The 17,318-nt window shown below is 40.7% G+C and overlaps 1 long non-coding RNA gene across 4 annotated transcripts; it reads right to left on the bottom strand.

Annotated features, from left to right (window-relative positions):
• Nucleotides 1-1,609: 1,609 nt before the first annotated feature.
• LOC106482707 (uncharacterized) lies at nt 1,610-17,309 on the bottom strand. 4 transcript variants are annotated; one of them, XR_001292217.2, is made up of 6 exons: nt 16,999-17,226; nt 16,344-16,483; nt 14,257-14,312; nt 11,837-11,918; nt 6,994-7,164; nt 1,610-2,832 (listed from the first exon to the last, which is right to left on the bottom strand). It is a non-coding gene; the product is annotated as an uncharacterized lncRNA (long non-coding RNA). The 4 variants fall into 4 exon arrangements; XR_010883666.1 differs by lacking the exon at nt 1,610-2,832 and adding an exon at nt 17,248-17,309 and having other exon boundaries at nt 3,325-7,164; nt 16,999-17,043; XR_010883667.1 differs by lacking the exon at nt 1,610-2,832 and adding an exon at nt 13,087-14,134 and having other exon boundaries at nt 3,325-7,164; nt 16,999-17,232.
• Nucleotides 17,310-17,318: the final 9 nt, after the last annotated feature.

The following is a 17,318-nucleotide window of genomic DNA, read 5'->3' as shown; positions in this document are numbered from 1 at the left end:
TAGTGAGCTGGTATGCTCTGCATTATATCTGCTGGAGCAGTATTTAAACAACTATATTTTTAAAAACCTTGCTCTCATCCAGAAATTCTATTTTGTATTTCGCACGTTTTATTTTTATACCTCAACATTCAAAACACCAGAAGGCAGGAGTTTGGCCTGGTAATTATTAAATGTTGCATCCTGATACAAAACCAGCTTGCTTGCTATATCCTTTAGACTTGTTATTTTACTTGCTATACAGGCTGCAGGGGCTGGAGTCTGAAAATTCTCTTCTATCTCCTCTGACAGTTGTGTAAGTCAGTAGTCTGTCCTCTTTTCACCTCTCTTCACAGTGAAACACGTCTACGTACAGCCATGCCAGGGGTTGTGCAAGAAGAAGATTATGAGGGTGGATCCACTTGTTTTGATCTCCCAACAGCCCGCTGCAGTTCACCCCGCGTCTAGGTTCTGGGGCTGCTGCTGCTCCAGCCCTCCCTGGCTTTCTTTCAGTCCTAGGTGCTCTTCCTTCACCTTTTTTTTTTCCTGAGCGAATTAATAAATGAATGTGTGTACCTAGCAGCCATTGATTCCAAAGAGCAGGCCTTGATGCTCTCAAGAGTGTGGAGCTAATTTCTAACCAAATTAACACCAGCCCTGGAAGACCTGGTTTGTCCCAAAACGGTGGCATGAAAAGAGGGACGAGCGTGTAGGTTTAAGTTAGAAGGACTTATTATCGCTAGACCCCAGGGCACCAGCTAATCAATGGGGATGCAGCTTTATTGGAAAATTTGTATTATATGATATTTATGTCTGTATCTGAAACATTTGGTCACCGGGGAGACTTTTTGAGCCACTGGTCTGTTACAGCATAGCAATTAATAAGAATTACCAGGAGATTCCTGTCCAGCACATGCCAGGCCCCATGACACATGAAAGGATAAAATACACACACCATTCATGCTCTTCCAAGCATATATCCCTTCCTCTTCCCAACACATAAACTAAGGTAAATATCAACATGCGTGTCAGATTTCTTTCTTCTCTCGACATATTCTTTTTCCTGTAATTCAAACATTTCAACACATTTCTTCCAGCTAGCATGTATTTGCATCTTCTTTTATCTAAAAATGTTAATTTGCACATTGTGAGTTGTAGCTTTCTCCTCACAGGACAAGAATATGCTTTTAGAATAAGGAATACAGAACTGGGCAGCAAAATACCCAGTTCACAATGTAAGCAAAAGATACTGCACTTACTGCACTTGTTAGACACCCGCTCTAGAATAAGATGGCAAATTACCTGAGGCTTTGTTTATGCTGGCTAGCAAAAAATGCTGTAAACAAAGCAGAAGACAAACTGGTTTCTAACATGATTTGTCCAGTCTGCAAGGATTAAGTCAAACCTTTTAAAGCTAAAAAAGCAGCAAACACCCAAGTGAGAGTCTAGGTTGAACTGAGCCACCTGTAATATAAAAGAAACAAAGGCAGACAGCTCTGACCCAGAGGTAGAATTCAAGTTTTTTGAACACAGAATAAACATACTGAGCAAAAACTAAAATTTCTGTAGCAAACTTCCATATTTCAGTGTTAGTTTAAAGACATAAACAAAAAGCAAAAGATGTCTTTGCCATTTACTTCTAGATCCAGAGACTAAACCAAAAAAGTGCATACATCTACTAGTATATCAGTAAGTACCTGCATATATTCTTGTTAAAACAATATCATATCAAATACCTTTATTCTTACCAGAAGCTGAAGGACAAAAATGCTCTGCCTTTTCTACATACTGCAGTTAAGAACACCAGGTGACAATCTGCTAGTCTACATAGTAAACAACACATTTTTATGAAGTATTATTTAATTTTCTTACGGTGCTCTTTTCTGCCTTTTCCATCTGTTGTTGCTTGTGTCATCTTTAGACTGTAAGCTTTTGGAAGTAGGGATTGACTTTGTCTTTATGTCCTTGTAAAGACCAGCACAGTAGGGTCTGAAACCAGAACTACTAAATGTTGCAGGAATCCAAGTAATTACATATAAAAATTCTATATTTTTCATGACAACAAAGTTAAGTCCAACACTTGTGGTTGTTTTAAGGTATTTTTATCTTGCAGTCAGTATTTAAGTATCTTCATTACAACAATTAATCATTTCCTTTTATGTGATCCTGTTAAACGTGAAATATCCATGGTCATCAGTGACAAAATTTTTTGTGGGAAAAAATTAATATGGATGTTCTTGGAGAGTAATACTGTATGTACAGCTTCCTTTTTTTTGTGCCCCACATGCTTGCTTCTCTCCTCGCCCAGATAAGGGTGCGCTTGCTAGAATGGCTCTTTGCTCCCTTTCAGCCTGCAGTTTCCCTGCATGGAAACTGGATAGAGTAGAGATGAATAAATGGCAGGAACTGAGATGTCATCCCAGTTCTGGATGTAGCCAGGACACGCACGCTCCAGGAGCTGAGAAGCACTGTTGAGGCATATGGCATAGACATGGCTAATGCAGCCAAGAAGAGGGCCCTGGGCAATAACCGATTTTGCAGCTCTGTCTAATCTGCAGTTTTCTAACTGGATGCCTTCTGATGTTGCTCGTTTTGCTGTGTAACTCTTCCTACTTCTAAGAAAAAGGTTCTTTAGTTCCATGGGGCATTCCGTAACAATATATATAACAATATATTTAACAGGCATGTGCTGCTTGGTCCAGTACAATTAGATATCATGAATTTTGACAATATTCCTTTATTTAAAACATGTCATCTGCAGTAAATGTTATATGTCCAGTGATCTATAAGCAATAGATACGATTTTCTCATTTCCTGGGTATATGGGGCTCTATCACTAAACCTGTATCCAGCGCTCTGTAATAAAACACACCACATAAAGTAATATTATGTTTGTGCATACAAATATGATGTGAATATACACAGTATACAATTTAATCATTCTTGACTATGGTATAAATGGTTAGAAGTGAATGCCTCCTAGACTATTACTACTTACACCTTGCACCTTTATGAACAGACTGACTGAAGGATTTATCAACCATTCACACAAGGAATTTGCCCTAAGTCACATAATGAGTCAGTGGCAAACAAAGGAGGCGAAACAAGGTCCCCTTCTCTCCTAATCTTCTGAGCCAACTTCTAGCCAATGAGAATTAAAAGCCCTTTCACACTTCATAGCGATAAAGTGACTTTCTGCCAGCCACCCGGTATGTTTTATCTGAGTTGTACCCTCAGCATCACAAGAGATTAAAAAGCTTTGTACAGGTAAATAAAAAGGTGTGTGTATATATATATTTATATATTTTTTTTAAATATGGTAAAACATAAAGTAAATGAATGAAAATCTTACATCTCCAAAAAACAGTTTATTTTCGCTATATGCACGCATTACCGAGAAAAAAAGTACTACTAAAAGCATACTTTAATTGTGCTAACCTCAGTATTTTGTGTAGTCTTTAGGTTCACTGCAGTCATCCTGCACTACGTTTTTATGGTTCTGCAAATGGCCACTGGGTGTCACAGTTATCTACAGTAAACTCTGCACTTGAAGGACTTTTCCAGCTAATTAGTTCAGTTCCTTTCAAAACAATTCATACCATCAGAGATAATACCAATTCCCATACCCAACACCCATTCTAAGACTAGGAAATGGTTTCCTCAATAAAAATAAGTATCAGTTAGAGTTAAGCTATTATACAAATTGTGTTGCTCTAGAAACTATAGCAAAATGGAAATTTGGCTTTCAAATTTAGTCTAGAAGTAAGATTCAATCATATTGTGTATTTGTGAAATCTTTTCTCTGCTAGAATGGAATAAGACAATTTTAGACTCCGTGGACTTCAGGAATAATTTCCATATTTCCATATTTCTCTCCAAAATTTCTGTGACAGGAGAATCAATTTTTGAGGAAAACAATTCACTCAAAAAGAATCTAACCATTTTGCCAGTATACTCAACACTGTAGTGTTACATTTCAGGTCCCCGCTCTCAGAATCATGCAAAGAGCAAAAGAATGTGAGTTTTCATATTTTTTAATTTAGAAGTAAGCTTGTGATCTTCATCACAGAAAATAAAATGTGACCTCAGTATAATCAGTGTCTATTCAAGTTTGCAGACAACAGCTTTAAATCATGTAAACTGCCTCCTGTCTTTGCATGTTCGCTCCATTGGGACATGCCAGTATTATCCCCTCAAAGGACTCCGTCTGACAAGGACCGTATCCTGTGGGCCTGTTTCATCCACCCAAGTGTATACAGTACACCTGGAGTACTCCATGCGTCCAAAGTGTGGACAGCTGCATGCGTAACATTCAAAGCAAATTATGCGCAATTACGCAGAATGACTTATTACATCATTTAAACACAACCCTGAAGCTTTGGTTGAGAATCTACATACTCTTCAGTGGACGCTTGCCAGGAAGAGCTCACCGGTGACAGACACGTGGGAGCTGACACAGTGGACAGGCGAAGTGTGTAGGATGAGCAGGCCAGTGCTTTTCAGTGCCTGTGGTCACTGAGATGCCTGCGTGGCACTTAGGAAATACCTGCAGTGCGTGTGCTAAGAGTTATCGGTCTGGAATAGGTGCTGAGGTCAGAGTTGGGGATTCATATCTGGGATCATTTTGGATAACAGAGTTTTGGGGATCTTTGCTGGGACCTATAAGAAGGATGAAGGAGGAGGAAGGTATTTCCTGGCATGTACGTGAGTTGAGTTGAGCTTCAAAAATAAAGAGAGGAAAAGAGGGACGAAAAGAACTAATCTAATCTCTGCAAATCATGCTTAACAAAAGCACCTACAGGTCCTGGCCACAGTCCAGGTGACTGGTTAGAGATACAGGCTGAGACATGGGCAGGTGAGACAGAAATGCCAAATAGGCACTGTCATAAGAGATGTGTAACACATGGCAGGCATCAGCCTCCCTCTTATGCAGTATGTTTGGGGCCCCAGATTGCCTTAAGCAAATCTTCCTGCCCTGCCCAGTGTTTTCAAACACATCATAGTCACTTACTTCTCCATCCCAGAGACTTGCTACCTGATTGGCTACAATGACTGTCTCAGCTGGAAACGTAAATTTTTCGTATTTTTTCCTGTAACCTATTTTCATCTAACTCCATATACACATAAAAAGGCATATATTGTATTCACTTAAAACAATGTAAACATTATCTATCTAATACATAAAAGATGGATGGAGAGAGGAAGAGAATTAAACTGTCCTTCATGCCCAGCATAGCACGATAAGAAGTAATGGGTGTAAACTGCGGGTGGGAGGTTTAGATTAAACATTAGAAATGGCTTTTTAACAGTAGGCAGCGTTAAGGACTTGAATAGATTGCTTGAGGAGGTTGTGAAGGATTTCAAAAACAGGTTAGACAAACATTTATCAGGGATCATATTGGTTTAGTTGCTCTTGGACTGGAGCAAGGAATGGATTAGGTGATTGTTCAAAGTCCCTTCCAGCCGTGTTTCCCTGTGGTTTTATGTTTCAAAGAAGCCTGATGCCTTATTTTCTGCCAGAGATCAGGTTAGACTGATCATAAAGATCAGTCTTAAACAAATCTCCCAATCTTAAAACAGTGCCAGCAAAAAATAGAAAGTTTTTTTTTTTAATTAACATAATCCTGATTCCCTCTCTCCTTACTCAGAAAGCCTTCCTACTCTTCAACACATTCAACTGCAAAGTTGAAAAGAGCTGGTAAAATACTGAAAGCTTTGTACTAGCAGCACTGATAACACTGTGGCAAGAGTACAGCAAGTGATCTGAAATCTGTATTCCTTTTGACCAAGTTCTAGTCCCTCATGCCCTTCTCTCCTCCTTCCCACCCCAACACAATACTCAATTTTCTAAATTACTGGAGCTATTATACACACTTTCATTACCATAGCAGGTGCAGTTATTTAGAGCATTAATGTCCTAGCAGTAGTGTAAGTTGGGAGTGACCCCACGGCAAATTAACAGTCCAGACACAGAGGCGAATGGTGCTTTAAATTACAGCTGGAAATTTTCCACTGTACCCAAACAGGACTCAATCCAGGGTCCTTGTCTGAAAGCTGCTCCCTTAACACAAGTCACTTGAGTTGGAAGAGAAAAGCATTGCAGATTAACTCAGTTTCCTGGAGAAAAGAGACTCTTTTCTTCCAGCTGAACTTAAAAGATGCCATAAAGCATCAGCAACCTATCTGGAAATTTTGGACTGGCTCCTTATGTGATTTGATCATGGACATTTTCTCCCCTTGTTATTGTATTATTCCTATGAAGTCAGTTATCAAAGTTTCTCTGATTCAAATTTATTCTTTCTGCTCTTTCCCTTCACACTGCTTTGCCACTATTTATCCTTCCTTTTCCCCTTCCCATTCCTTCTCAATTGTAGCAACTTCCTTATTTCCAATAGTTTGAAAGACTGAGGTGTCAATGTTAAGAAAAAAAAACACTGTGGAATCCTCCCCCATCTAAGTCATTCTGTTTATGTTAGCTTTCCATCTTGTCTTTTGTTTCTAAATTGTAAGCTTCCTGGGGCACAGACAGACGTTCATTTTATGTTTGTATTAAATATCTCCAAAAATCGGATTCATCTCGCCTGGGCCTAAAGGCATTACTGACACATGGATATTAAAAGTATCATGTTTATACACTGTAAATAATGTCATGTAAGCAATGTAATGTAATGTTGAATTGCAGTTACCACCACATACCTTACTAAAGGAACAGAGAAAAATAACCTCCAGTAATTCTTCCTGAAAATTGTGAAAAGCAGAGAAAGCAAAAAGGATAGTATGATAAACCATGCTGACAACACTCCTCTGCTGCTTACAACCACACATGTCAAACCGCACTGACAATTACTGAATACAGTACCAGCCCTGGAGTGGGGTCCCACAGAGCTTGTTCTGGTATTTGTGTCACTTGGTGTTACATATTTTGAATAGCTTTGGTTTAGCTACCAGCTTTATTACGCATATAAAGCTATAGTTAAATGTAGGATATGACTGCAGAGCTCGGTGTTGCACTCCTACCAGGCTAACTCCAAAACAAGATGCTGTATAGGTGCGTCATCAAGGTGCTCCACCCAGGCTAAGTGGCTCTGCCCTGCAGCCGGGCAGCCAGGCCACCAGGAGCAGGCGCCGTGCTGAAGGAGATGGTCTGCTCCCAGCACCCAGGTCAGCAGTTGAGTGTCTCTGCAGCACCTGGAATTAGGAGTAGGCAAGATGTTAGACCCATCTCACTTGAAAGACTGTGAAATAGCTACTGACACCCATGCAAAATGTCGGGACACAGACATAAGATCAGCTTCTCTTTTAATGGAGGGACCTCTTGAAGTGGGATTCCCGTCCAGCTAGACGCGGTGGTCCTTCTTGTTCATAAATTGCTATGCTTCAATAGAGTTACATGGATGGCAATGTGATCAGAAATTGTGACAAGTTGGGTCTAATTATTACATTGTTGCTTAATGGCATCATTCAAGTAAAGGCTAATTTATTTCGATGGACCCAATTGTAACCTCACAGCAATAACAATTACAAAAAAAGGGCACTGAAGCAGGAAAATTACACAGTTGTAGGCCCATCTTACATTGGAATTCAGAGTTAAACCAGTGTAAAACCCATTTAAGTAACAAACAACAGGTGCAATATATCATATATCTGAACTTACTAAAATAGAAATCTGTACTGAATATTATTTGAGTTAATTGCTTTGGGTCATCATCAGTGAACATCACTTTGTTTTTACTTAGTCTTCCTCAGATAAAACTTCTGCAGAGTAAAGAAAGCAGGATTAAGCCAAATGATTCCATGAAATCATTAGCTTCCACCACAGGCACGAATCAGACACGTGTAGGAATAAAAAGCCAGTTTGGCAAGATACCATAATGCCAAGGCAGGTCAGTCAGGTTATAACAATTTCTAATTAACACTTCCAAGTTTCAGTATTGTTTATTTGCATGTCAGTGTCACTCAGAAAAGTAAGATACTCCTTTCTGCCTATGAAAACCTCTAAGAAAACTGAAAGAAAAAATTGCACCCCGATGTGTGTAGACTGAAATCCCATGTACTGATATATAAAAGTGAGAGCTGAGCTTGACAACCCTTGATGAAAACAGCTTTAGAAATGAGAAAGTTGATATATTTATGCGCACTGATGAAGAAAAGAATGGATCAGCCCAGATTGAATACCACTGAAGTCATAATTTCAAGGCCTTATTTTGATCATGTTTATGCCAGTGGCAAAACTCGCACCAGCTTCAGTGGCTTGATATTGCCTTGCCCCTGAAAATGCTCCCTTTTGAACATGGAGTAGCCCTGTTTCCTAGGGATTACAAAGGCCAAATGTAAAATTCAGCAGGTTGAGCCTTCTAGCAGGCTTCATTAAAAACTGAAGTCTTCAAATTAAGTTTGGGAACTGACTGATATTGCAATAGCCATATATGCAATATTGCTATATTATTCAAGGGGACTTGTTTCAGAACCAAAGTCATGAAAGCAGTTCTAGTGACAATCTGAATCTACTGCAATTTACTGTTATTCAGAACGTTTGTAGTTAAAAAAATTCAGGCCAAATATCCATAGGGTTTGTTATATACATTAAAGTGTTTATGGTTTAAATTAACATTTATAAGTATAGAGGTTATATAGGTTAAATGATTAGAACATTTCAGATCTTGAGAGGCGTATCTAAAACTGTCATTTCTATGACAAACTTTAGAACATATGTAAAATAACATGATCAATTTTTAAGATAATAGTGGGCATATATGTTTTGTTAACAGTATTAATATTTTGTTAGCAATATTGATTTAAATGTTATTATTTAATCAATGATAAAAGTAAGTAGTACATATTAGTTCTATGCAGAAGAGATATCAAGGATGTTTTAGCATCTAACATCCTTTTACGACTGTAATGAAGCTATAATGTATTGATACCAAACACTGTAAGGTAGCTGCATGGTTGAGCTTTTGTAACAATGAAATAGGTGATCCTAAGCTTCTTCTCAATGTTGAAATAATGCTATCATAATATTGACTAAGAAGGTATAACAAGAATTTATTATGGGATAAGCAATCTTACAAAATTTAATGGAAAAGGAATGGTTTTAGGAAACAAAAAAAGCATATTTTTGAGTTTTGTTGAGAGAGTTTTATTTCCAAGGTGAGATATCTGACACCTGTCATTTTTCTTGTTTCTACCAAGGAAAAGAGATTGCGGGAATGATGAGAAAGTGCTGGTGGTTTTGTATGTTTAGAATGCTTACTGTATTCAATCAGTAAAGGTTATTAAGCTCACATCTTGTTTCTTGCACTGGTGCAGGTATCATAACATCTCTATAATAAGTTTAGTAATCTGCATATTTTTGTAAAGCGACAAAAGTAATCAAGCAGCAGTAGTCACCTTTTATTATGTGATAAACTGCACATGTGAGAAACTTCCTAGGCCCAAGAGCCACAAGACACATACCTTGAAGAACCAAGAGGCTGGAGAGCTCTGGGAGGAGCTTCCGGGTAGGAGACAGTAGATCTAGATCCTCAAAGATCCCTAGAGGTCATCCTAGGATCTTCCCTGAGGATATCCTCAGAGATCTCCTGCTTCCTCAGGTGAGCTGGCACTATTGGCCCCAGCAGCCCTTCCTGGCTAGTTTTCTCCCACAGCTGAGTATTAGGAACATAGTGACAGTGGCAAGATGTCTCCAACATGGGAGTCAGATTTGAACGGGTTGTGAGCTGGGCGCAGTTCATGAGCCACAGGTTGGCCTTCTGGCAGTATGGGAGTAGGTGTTCAACTGGCATAACTCAATGTGACTGTCAGCAGTGTACTGGCACCTTTCACCCATGATGACGCCGTTTGCATTTTCAAATCTATCATTTAAAGTGTAAATATAACCATTATTGCAAGTCTCTATTTTTCTTTTAGGCCGGAATTTACCTCTTCTAACTTTAGTCACCTAAAAGTTAGTGGCTTAGTCTAATGTAGGTGGGCTAGGCTCTCCCTAATGTCAATGGAGAAAGACATCAGAAGTGATTCATGCCCATCTAAGATAAGTATCTATGATGAATCACCTTTGTAGGTGCCTGAATCTCTCCAGAGGAAGCCTAGAAAAATAGCTTAGGCTAGGTGCTTAATTTATAGATGTATAAAATCAGGTGAGATGAATGCCACGCCCTCTGTTTTAAAAAGAAAGTTCTACCAAGGTTTTTCCTGCTAGTAGTGTCGTTACAACAATAACAGCAAAACAGATTAAACGCATCAAACTACCTACTTAGCATCTGTGTCGATGCTTCTGGTAAAACGGAGTTCATCCTATTCAGCTGTGTCTTTGGCACTGCACTTCTAACACCACATGGGGATTCTTTTTGCTTCAGGGACAGGAGCCTTTGTTTTTAAGAGAGAAAGCCTGAGACCATTTCAGAATGTACTGTGAGGCTTTGAGTGGCCACAGCGTGCAACAGAGCAATAGTTAAGTACTTCTAGGTGTCAGATTTGTTTTAATTCATAATACTAGGTTCCAATTGTGAAAATGTGGTAAATAGGACGGTCTACAGAAGAAAGTCTACACGTACAGTGAAATATTTACAAGACCAAGCCTTTATCCCAATTTTTAAAATCTGCCTTTTCCTCTTTCCAGTTTGAACTCCCTCCCATTGTGCCTTCCAGCTCTGTGTGCTATCTAGCAGGACACGGTGCTCTCTTGGATGCGGCCTTCTGAAGGAGTGTTATTAAATAGGAGATGCTTAAATAGAAGATGTTAGTATTTATAGAAAACTACCGATGAATTAGGAAATTCTAAAGATGTAATTGAGTACATTGTATTATCATGCGCTGATAGATAAAAATAGGAATGGCAATATACAGGCTGTCTTTCCTATTAGTCAAACTGGTAATGAGTAATGTAGCCAAATGCATGTCAGGAAAACCTCCATACCACACTATGCTTCATAAACCCTCCTGGCATTCTTCTTTAAGACAGAAGCCACAAGAGCATAAAGCTTTAATTCTCATGTATTTGAAATGACTACGTTATTTGTGAGGCAAAGATTCAAATAAGTTATATTGCTCACCCCAAATAAATGTCAGTAAAAGACTAGCTCCACCTATATTCCACAGGCTGTGCCCTCTTCAAAAAAAAGTATTTTAGAAAATTTGGGGAGCGTTACGTTTTCTATTTGAGAAATCAGGTTGTTTTAGTACCAAGAGCCCAAATATATTAGTCAAAGACAAAAACATTAAACTATAAGAGATGAGGAGCCTTTGGAAAAGGATCTGAATAAACTCTTCCGGAAACCATAAAGTAAAGTTTTAAGGTCATAAGTTTAAGATTGTATGGGTTTAATATCTTACAGCTTGCTGTTAGCCATAGAAAAAACTTCTGTCTTGACTGGTATCTTTCTGAGAACTTAACTGATCAGACTTCAATGCTGTTTTGCCATGGCTCTATTTCCCCATCTTGGATCTGCAGCCAGTACTGTATAGTTTTGGAATGATATTCTGTTTCAAGTATGGAAAGGAAGTATTTTTGTGCTGGGTTATTGGTGGTGCCTTGTGGTTTCTATTGAAGTAGCTATTTGAAACTTTATGACATCTTGAAACATGAGTAGTGTCAGAGTTGATGCACTGGAAGATAGTTACAAATTAGGTGAAGTGGTGAAGATTTTTATCATGTAAATGTATGGAGACATGAGGGAATCTTTTCTCTAACTTCGCGGCTCTTTATTTCTGATGTATGTAATATTCAACAAGAAGGGTGGAGAAGTTTGTGTGAAAAGGTATATTTTAAGCAAAGATACAGTTTCTGCAAAAATTAGTGATTTCCCTTAAAATAAGGGAAAGTTAAATAGCAGTGCAATGACGTCCTTATGAGACTAACCTTTAATCTCTTGTCCAAAACAAGTACGGATGTTCTGGCAGTTCGCCCTTCTACATGCAGACTTGGGAAAACCATATATTCCCTGATTAAGAAGGAAAAAAAAATTACTAAGTAATCCCTGGGCTCCAAGAATCTATTCACATGCTTAATGTTTAGATATAATCTGCTCACGATTACGTAATAATTTCCCCTCTCTGCCCATTCCAGAGTGGATATGAGATACCACAGTCTACATGCCCAGTCTTGAATTTTTAGCTCCCGGTGTAAGAGCTCACTGCCATAAATCCCTCTAGAGAAAACAGAACAAGAGAGAATGGACTAGTCTACATGTCACTCTGGGAGAGACAGGACCTCATTTGATGGCGAGGCAACAGAAAATACAGTGTTACCCCACACAAGGTTAGGCTCTAGGAGCTATGTGGGAGTTGGCAGACACAATTAACAATTCTGAAATAACAACTGCCTGCAGAGCCAGCACTCAGTAAAAAGCAGGGGAGCGGCCTGCAAGTAGGAAAAGAACTGCAACAATAGAAGGATAAATCTAATCTTGCACAGAAACACTGATAACCCATCTGAGCTCTGGACATGAAACCTACACATTAAGGAACACAGACTATAGGGAATACTCCAAACAATAGGCCTGGAAAGCCCTATAGAACAAAACTACTGCTGGGCTTGTCTGTGCAATATGTACCACGGTTGGCTCTCAGCTCCTGTTACACAGAGTGGTCAAAATGGGATTTAGTAAGTGTTAGAGCAAACATGTACATGGATCAACATGCAGAAGAAAAAAAGCAGTCCAAGCACACTGTTATTCTGTCCACTTCAAGTGTGGAAATCTCTCTTTAAAGTGCTGACATGGTGGCACACCATCCTTCCAAATCCTGGCTACACACAGCAGTCTAATACATCGCAAAATGTCTGATATGCCACAGTGTACATAGCCAGACTTTGCAGGCTGATATCTAGGATAATCCCAGAGAGATAAATCATACATGCAAAGCAAGTCTGACATGGCAGGTTCACAGCATATACTATATTGTCCTGCTGTACATGCTGCATCAGAGAACTTGCACAGTAAGTACAAGTCTAGCATCAGATTTCTTGCACATGCATAATTTATCTGCCCATACAGATAAATACAGCTTCTCCCAATATGTGCTGGCCTGGGTTGCCAGACATGCCTATGACAAGAAAAATATAGGAAAAGCCATGTTCTGTGTGCTCTTTATGTAAGAAATTGTACTGACCAATTGAACACATAAGACGACACATCCTATATTAAACAGGATATTCCACAGTACATGGGACCTTCAGTACTTTCTGGCAATAATTTTTGTTAGGATGCCATGTGGTAATTGCCCAGGAGAGTGCAGGGGTCAACGTCAGTCAGTATGTACATGACTTTGGTGAACAGGAAACAGAATGCGACTACCTACTAAATCATGTTATGACAATAGTCATAACTGCTCGCTGAGGATGCATTGTGCCACACCTCCCAAGGCATTGAGAAGATGTCAGACAGAGCTTGCTCCATTACTGATCCATGAGGAACTCCACTCCTAACTGGTCATGAGTCAGACTTCAAACCATTGACCAACCACTATCTTTTGAGCCTGATGGTACAGCCAGTTTTTCACGCACCTTGTAGTCTGCCCATCCTGTTCCTATCTCCCCAGTCATAAGGTTACTGAGGGAGACTGTATTGAAAGTCCTAATAAAGTCAAAGTTAAATGGCATTCACTGCGGCCAAGCTTTGGCTTTCCACTTCTTTAACTTAAATACTGACCATACTCTGCATGAACTGACGGAATCACAGCCCAGTGTAGTTTGTTTACAAATCCTCTATCTACTGAATGCTTTCTAGAAATGCTGTTTAAGGAAGGTGGTTGTTTTTCATCCATATTTCATGTTTTGAAGGTTGCAAACATACACAGGTGCATGTTCAAGCATTTATTTAGTTTGTACTGTGGAAAAAGCCATTGCTCTACATTCTTCTTTCTTCCTTTGTTCTTTGTTGTTAGTTGGTTTGTTTCCAGTAACCTCAAATTCGGTGCAGAACAAAAGGAAAAGGAAAGTGTACACGCATACACCTGATAGGAGGGAATCAGATGATTCATTACCTTCATCACGCAGCTCTGACTACTAATCCATCTCTCCAAGACCTTCTCTAATATTTTCTAATATTTCAACTCTGCCTAAGCAGCTTTAAATGATTATCATAAAAAAAAACCCCAGCCTCTTAATGAAAGAGTTCCTTCCTATTATTCAGATCTGGACTTCCTGCCTGATCCTACTCTAAAGCAAAATGGGGGGGGGGAAAAGAGAGAAAGAAATTAGTCAGAGTTTTATTAGTTGCAGTCAACACATAAATGACAAACATAAATGACAATTCAAGGGTGATTTTTTTTTAAACTTACCAGACTTAAAAATGGGAGAGTATTTTTGCTCTGAAGAAAGGAAATTTCCAGCTTTCCTAGAAGACAAGAACATTTATATTTAGTCAAGAATGTCCCAAGACCGCTTTCTTACATGTAAAGATGTCATTTATCCAACAAATTCTGTATTTGGTCATTTTACTGGTGTTTTATATGCAATAATTTGTCTCTTCAGTCTTCTAAACTTACACAATAACTAAGAAGTGTTTCTGGAATATTTTTCTATTAAATATGTGGCTTTATACAATAGGAAGTTGTTTGAATTGCCATATAGTGAGCACCGTACATACTGCGTGGTTATGTATTACCTCTGTTCTTCAGTAATATGGCTAGTGAGATCATGACAGCTGTGGTTAAGGTTGCCAAAATTTGTCTTTAAAATTCCTCTTCTGAGTGTTTATAACTTAGTCAATTTTCACTGCTGAACTGTTGCTTTTGTTCTCTACTTTGGGGAAACTTTGAAGATATCTGAATATAATGAACACATACTTCTGTTATTACAATCAAGTCCTCACTCTGTCACAAGTGGGATGTGCTTTGTATTTAATAGTCGATTCGTCTAATTGCTCAAAAAGCTGCATGCTTATTTGGCCTGTCATTACACTTGCTGTGTCTCATAAGGGTGGGGAATAGAATCAGGATCCAAACCAGGGCTCAGCTGACCACACAGTTGCAAAGGCCAGTGCGACTGCCCTGTTCATGATTCTCCTTTTCCTTGCTGCAGGACCGGGAGAAAGGTCTGCTAGCCACAGACCTGTCCCTCCCTTCCTGGTGCCTAGTAAAAACACAGGAGACAGAGGAGAAGAGGAGGACCTGCTCTGGGAACTTTCCACATGCGGGCTAGGGTCTGGCTGAGCAATACTCCTTTTACTGGGAGTCTGACTCCTTCTCCTTCTCCTTCTCCATGTCAGCTGGGATCCTGAGAAACTTTGAGATGCTGTGTCCCAGCTCTAGACCCCCTTCCTGATAGGGGCCAGGGGCCTGCGCCATTCCAGCAATACTGAGCTTCTCCCTCCAGTCCTTTGTGTTTCTGGCAGGATATTTCCTCCGCCAGGGAAGGAAATGAGGCAAGGAGGGGGTGTAAGGACTTTCATGGTGATTAACAGAGCGATATGTACCTCCAAAAGGTCATGCTTCAGGTTCCTGTCAGCTCCAAACACTACTCTCACTCAACTGAGAATACTTCCTTGAGATGAATGGTGCACGCTGCTACCCTGTGAGACACCCTTCTACCACAGATGGGTGTACTGAGCCACTTCCCCACATGATGTTGTCCAGATACAGTAAAGGGATTCTGCATTTATTTCATCATAAATGTGCTCTTCACAGACTCATCGACTTCCTTCCTCCTTTCAACCGCTCCAATCTGACTGAAGTAGTGAAGGAGTCAGTGTGTGGGAGCAGCAGGCTCCACACAGGTAATCAAAGCAATGCCTCTGATGTGGGAACACAAGCATCTCTGGGCAGGCCATCCCAACACAGCAGCGTAAGCAGCTAGAGGGACAGTGGAACAAACTGGTATGGTGGGAAGGGATGTGGGGGGCTTTACCCACCCCCCCACACCTCCCAGACACTGAGGCACAGGGCAGTGAGGAATGATGAGCAACTTTATCTCCGTGAAAACCCCGGTCACAAATTCTTGCTCTTTTGAGTTTGCTTTTGTAAGATGTCTCTGCAGATTCCACACTGCTCTGCGTACTGTTCCTGCAATCTTTGCCCAAATCTCCTAATTATAGACTCAGTGATGACACCTGGGGAGGGGGAGGACTGAGGAAGAAGAACCAAACTGTGATGAAAAGGCAGGGTGATGGAGACGAGAGGAATACGGCAGTGGTGAAGTGGTTAAAACATGAGCAAAACATTCTCTAACAACAGCTGGTGAACTAAAAAACACAAAATCAAAACACTCCTCTGTCTGGAAGACTGATGCTGGATTTAATCCTGCAGCCACACCTGGGCAGAATTCAGTCACAAATCTCTTTCCAACTTTTCCCTCAGGTTTACGAGTACTTCAGCTCTTGCAGGTCAAACAGCTTTTGAAGCCTCTCCACAGGGCCAAGGTACAGTACCTAGTTCAATCGCTCAGGCCTCCAGCAGTCTCATCTTCTTCTCTGGTTTCATTTCCCTCAAGGATTTTGTCTCTTTACAGACTTTTCCACTGGTCTTGGGCCAATAGTTTCCCGCAGTCAGACTTCTTCAAAGCTGCACTCTGAAGAAAGCAGTATTGTCAGAACTTACCATGCTATCATGAGTTGGTAATATTCAGTGTTTTTAAAACCTCTGCTCCCAAAGGCAGATGATTAGATGTTAATCTCAGCTTTCATTAAGAAAAAAAATAGCTTTGTTATTTCCCTCTGGGTTTTGGAGAAAAGCTTGAAAATAGCAAAGATGAAAATTCCAGGCTCTAAAGCCAAATAAAAATGTTCAACGTGTTATTTTTAAATGTATCAAGATTCTACCCGTGCCGTGACTTCTGAACAGAGACTTGGTTTATGATTTCGGTTCCCACTCTGTGGCACAGGAGGGAGGGCATGTGGGCAGGCGGAGGAACCTCCGAGCGCAGCCCGGGACCCCCGAAAGGCCCAGCGCCTGGCGTCGCAGCACCTCTGCGCTGCACAACCCTACCGGCGAGGCGCGCTGCCCCATCTCCCACGCTGACAGGCCTCGCTCCTTGGCTCAACCGCGAAAGACCCAACCAACAGCGGATATAAAACCGACCCGTACCCAAGCCGGGCAACGCCAGGACGCTTCTCTATGGAGTATTTCTGCCTTAAAAAAAAAAAAAAGAGAGAGAGAGAGAGATTGCTGCAGGAAATTACAGTAACCCTCCTCCGCCCCCCTTCACTACATCGGGGGGCAGCGAAGCGCCCCAACAGCACGGATTCCCGGCGCGTCCTGCAGGGGCCATGCGCATCTCCTCGCCCCCCCCCCCCGGACTCCCCTATGGGGGGCACCGGTAGGGCGTGCCCGCACCGCCAGGCCGCGCCCGGTGCCCGCGGGACCCCGGCGGCGGGGGGCGGCGGGGGGCGGCGGGGGGCGGCGGG

The sequence above is a fragment of the Apteryx mantelli genome, chromosome 3 (assembly GCF_036417845.1).
Source record: "Apteryx mantelli isolate bAptMan1 chromosome 3, bAptMan1.hap1, whole genome shotgun sequence".
NCBI classification, from domain to species: domain Eukaryota; kingdom Metazoa; phylum Chordata; class Aves; order Apterygiformes; family Apterygidae; genus Apteryx; species Apteryx mantelli.
Note: the sequence above shows the minus strand (reverse complement) of the source record. Positions and strands in the feature narration are given on the sequence as shown.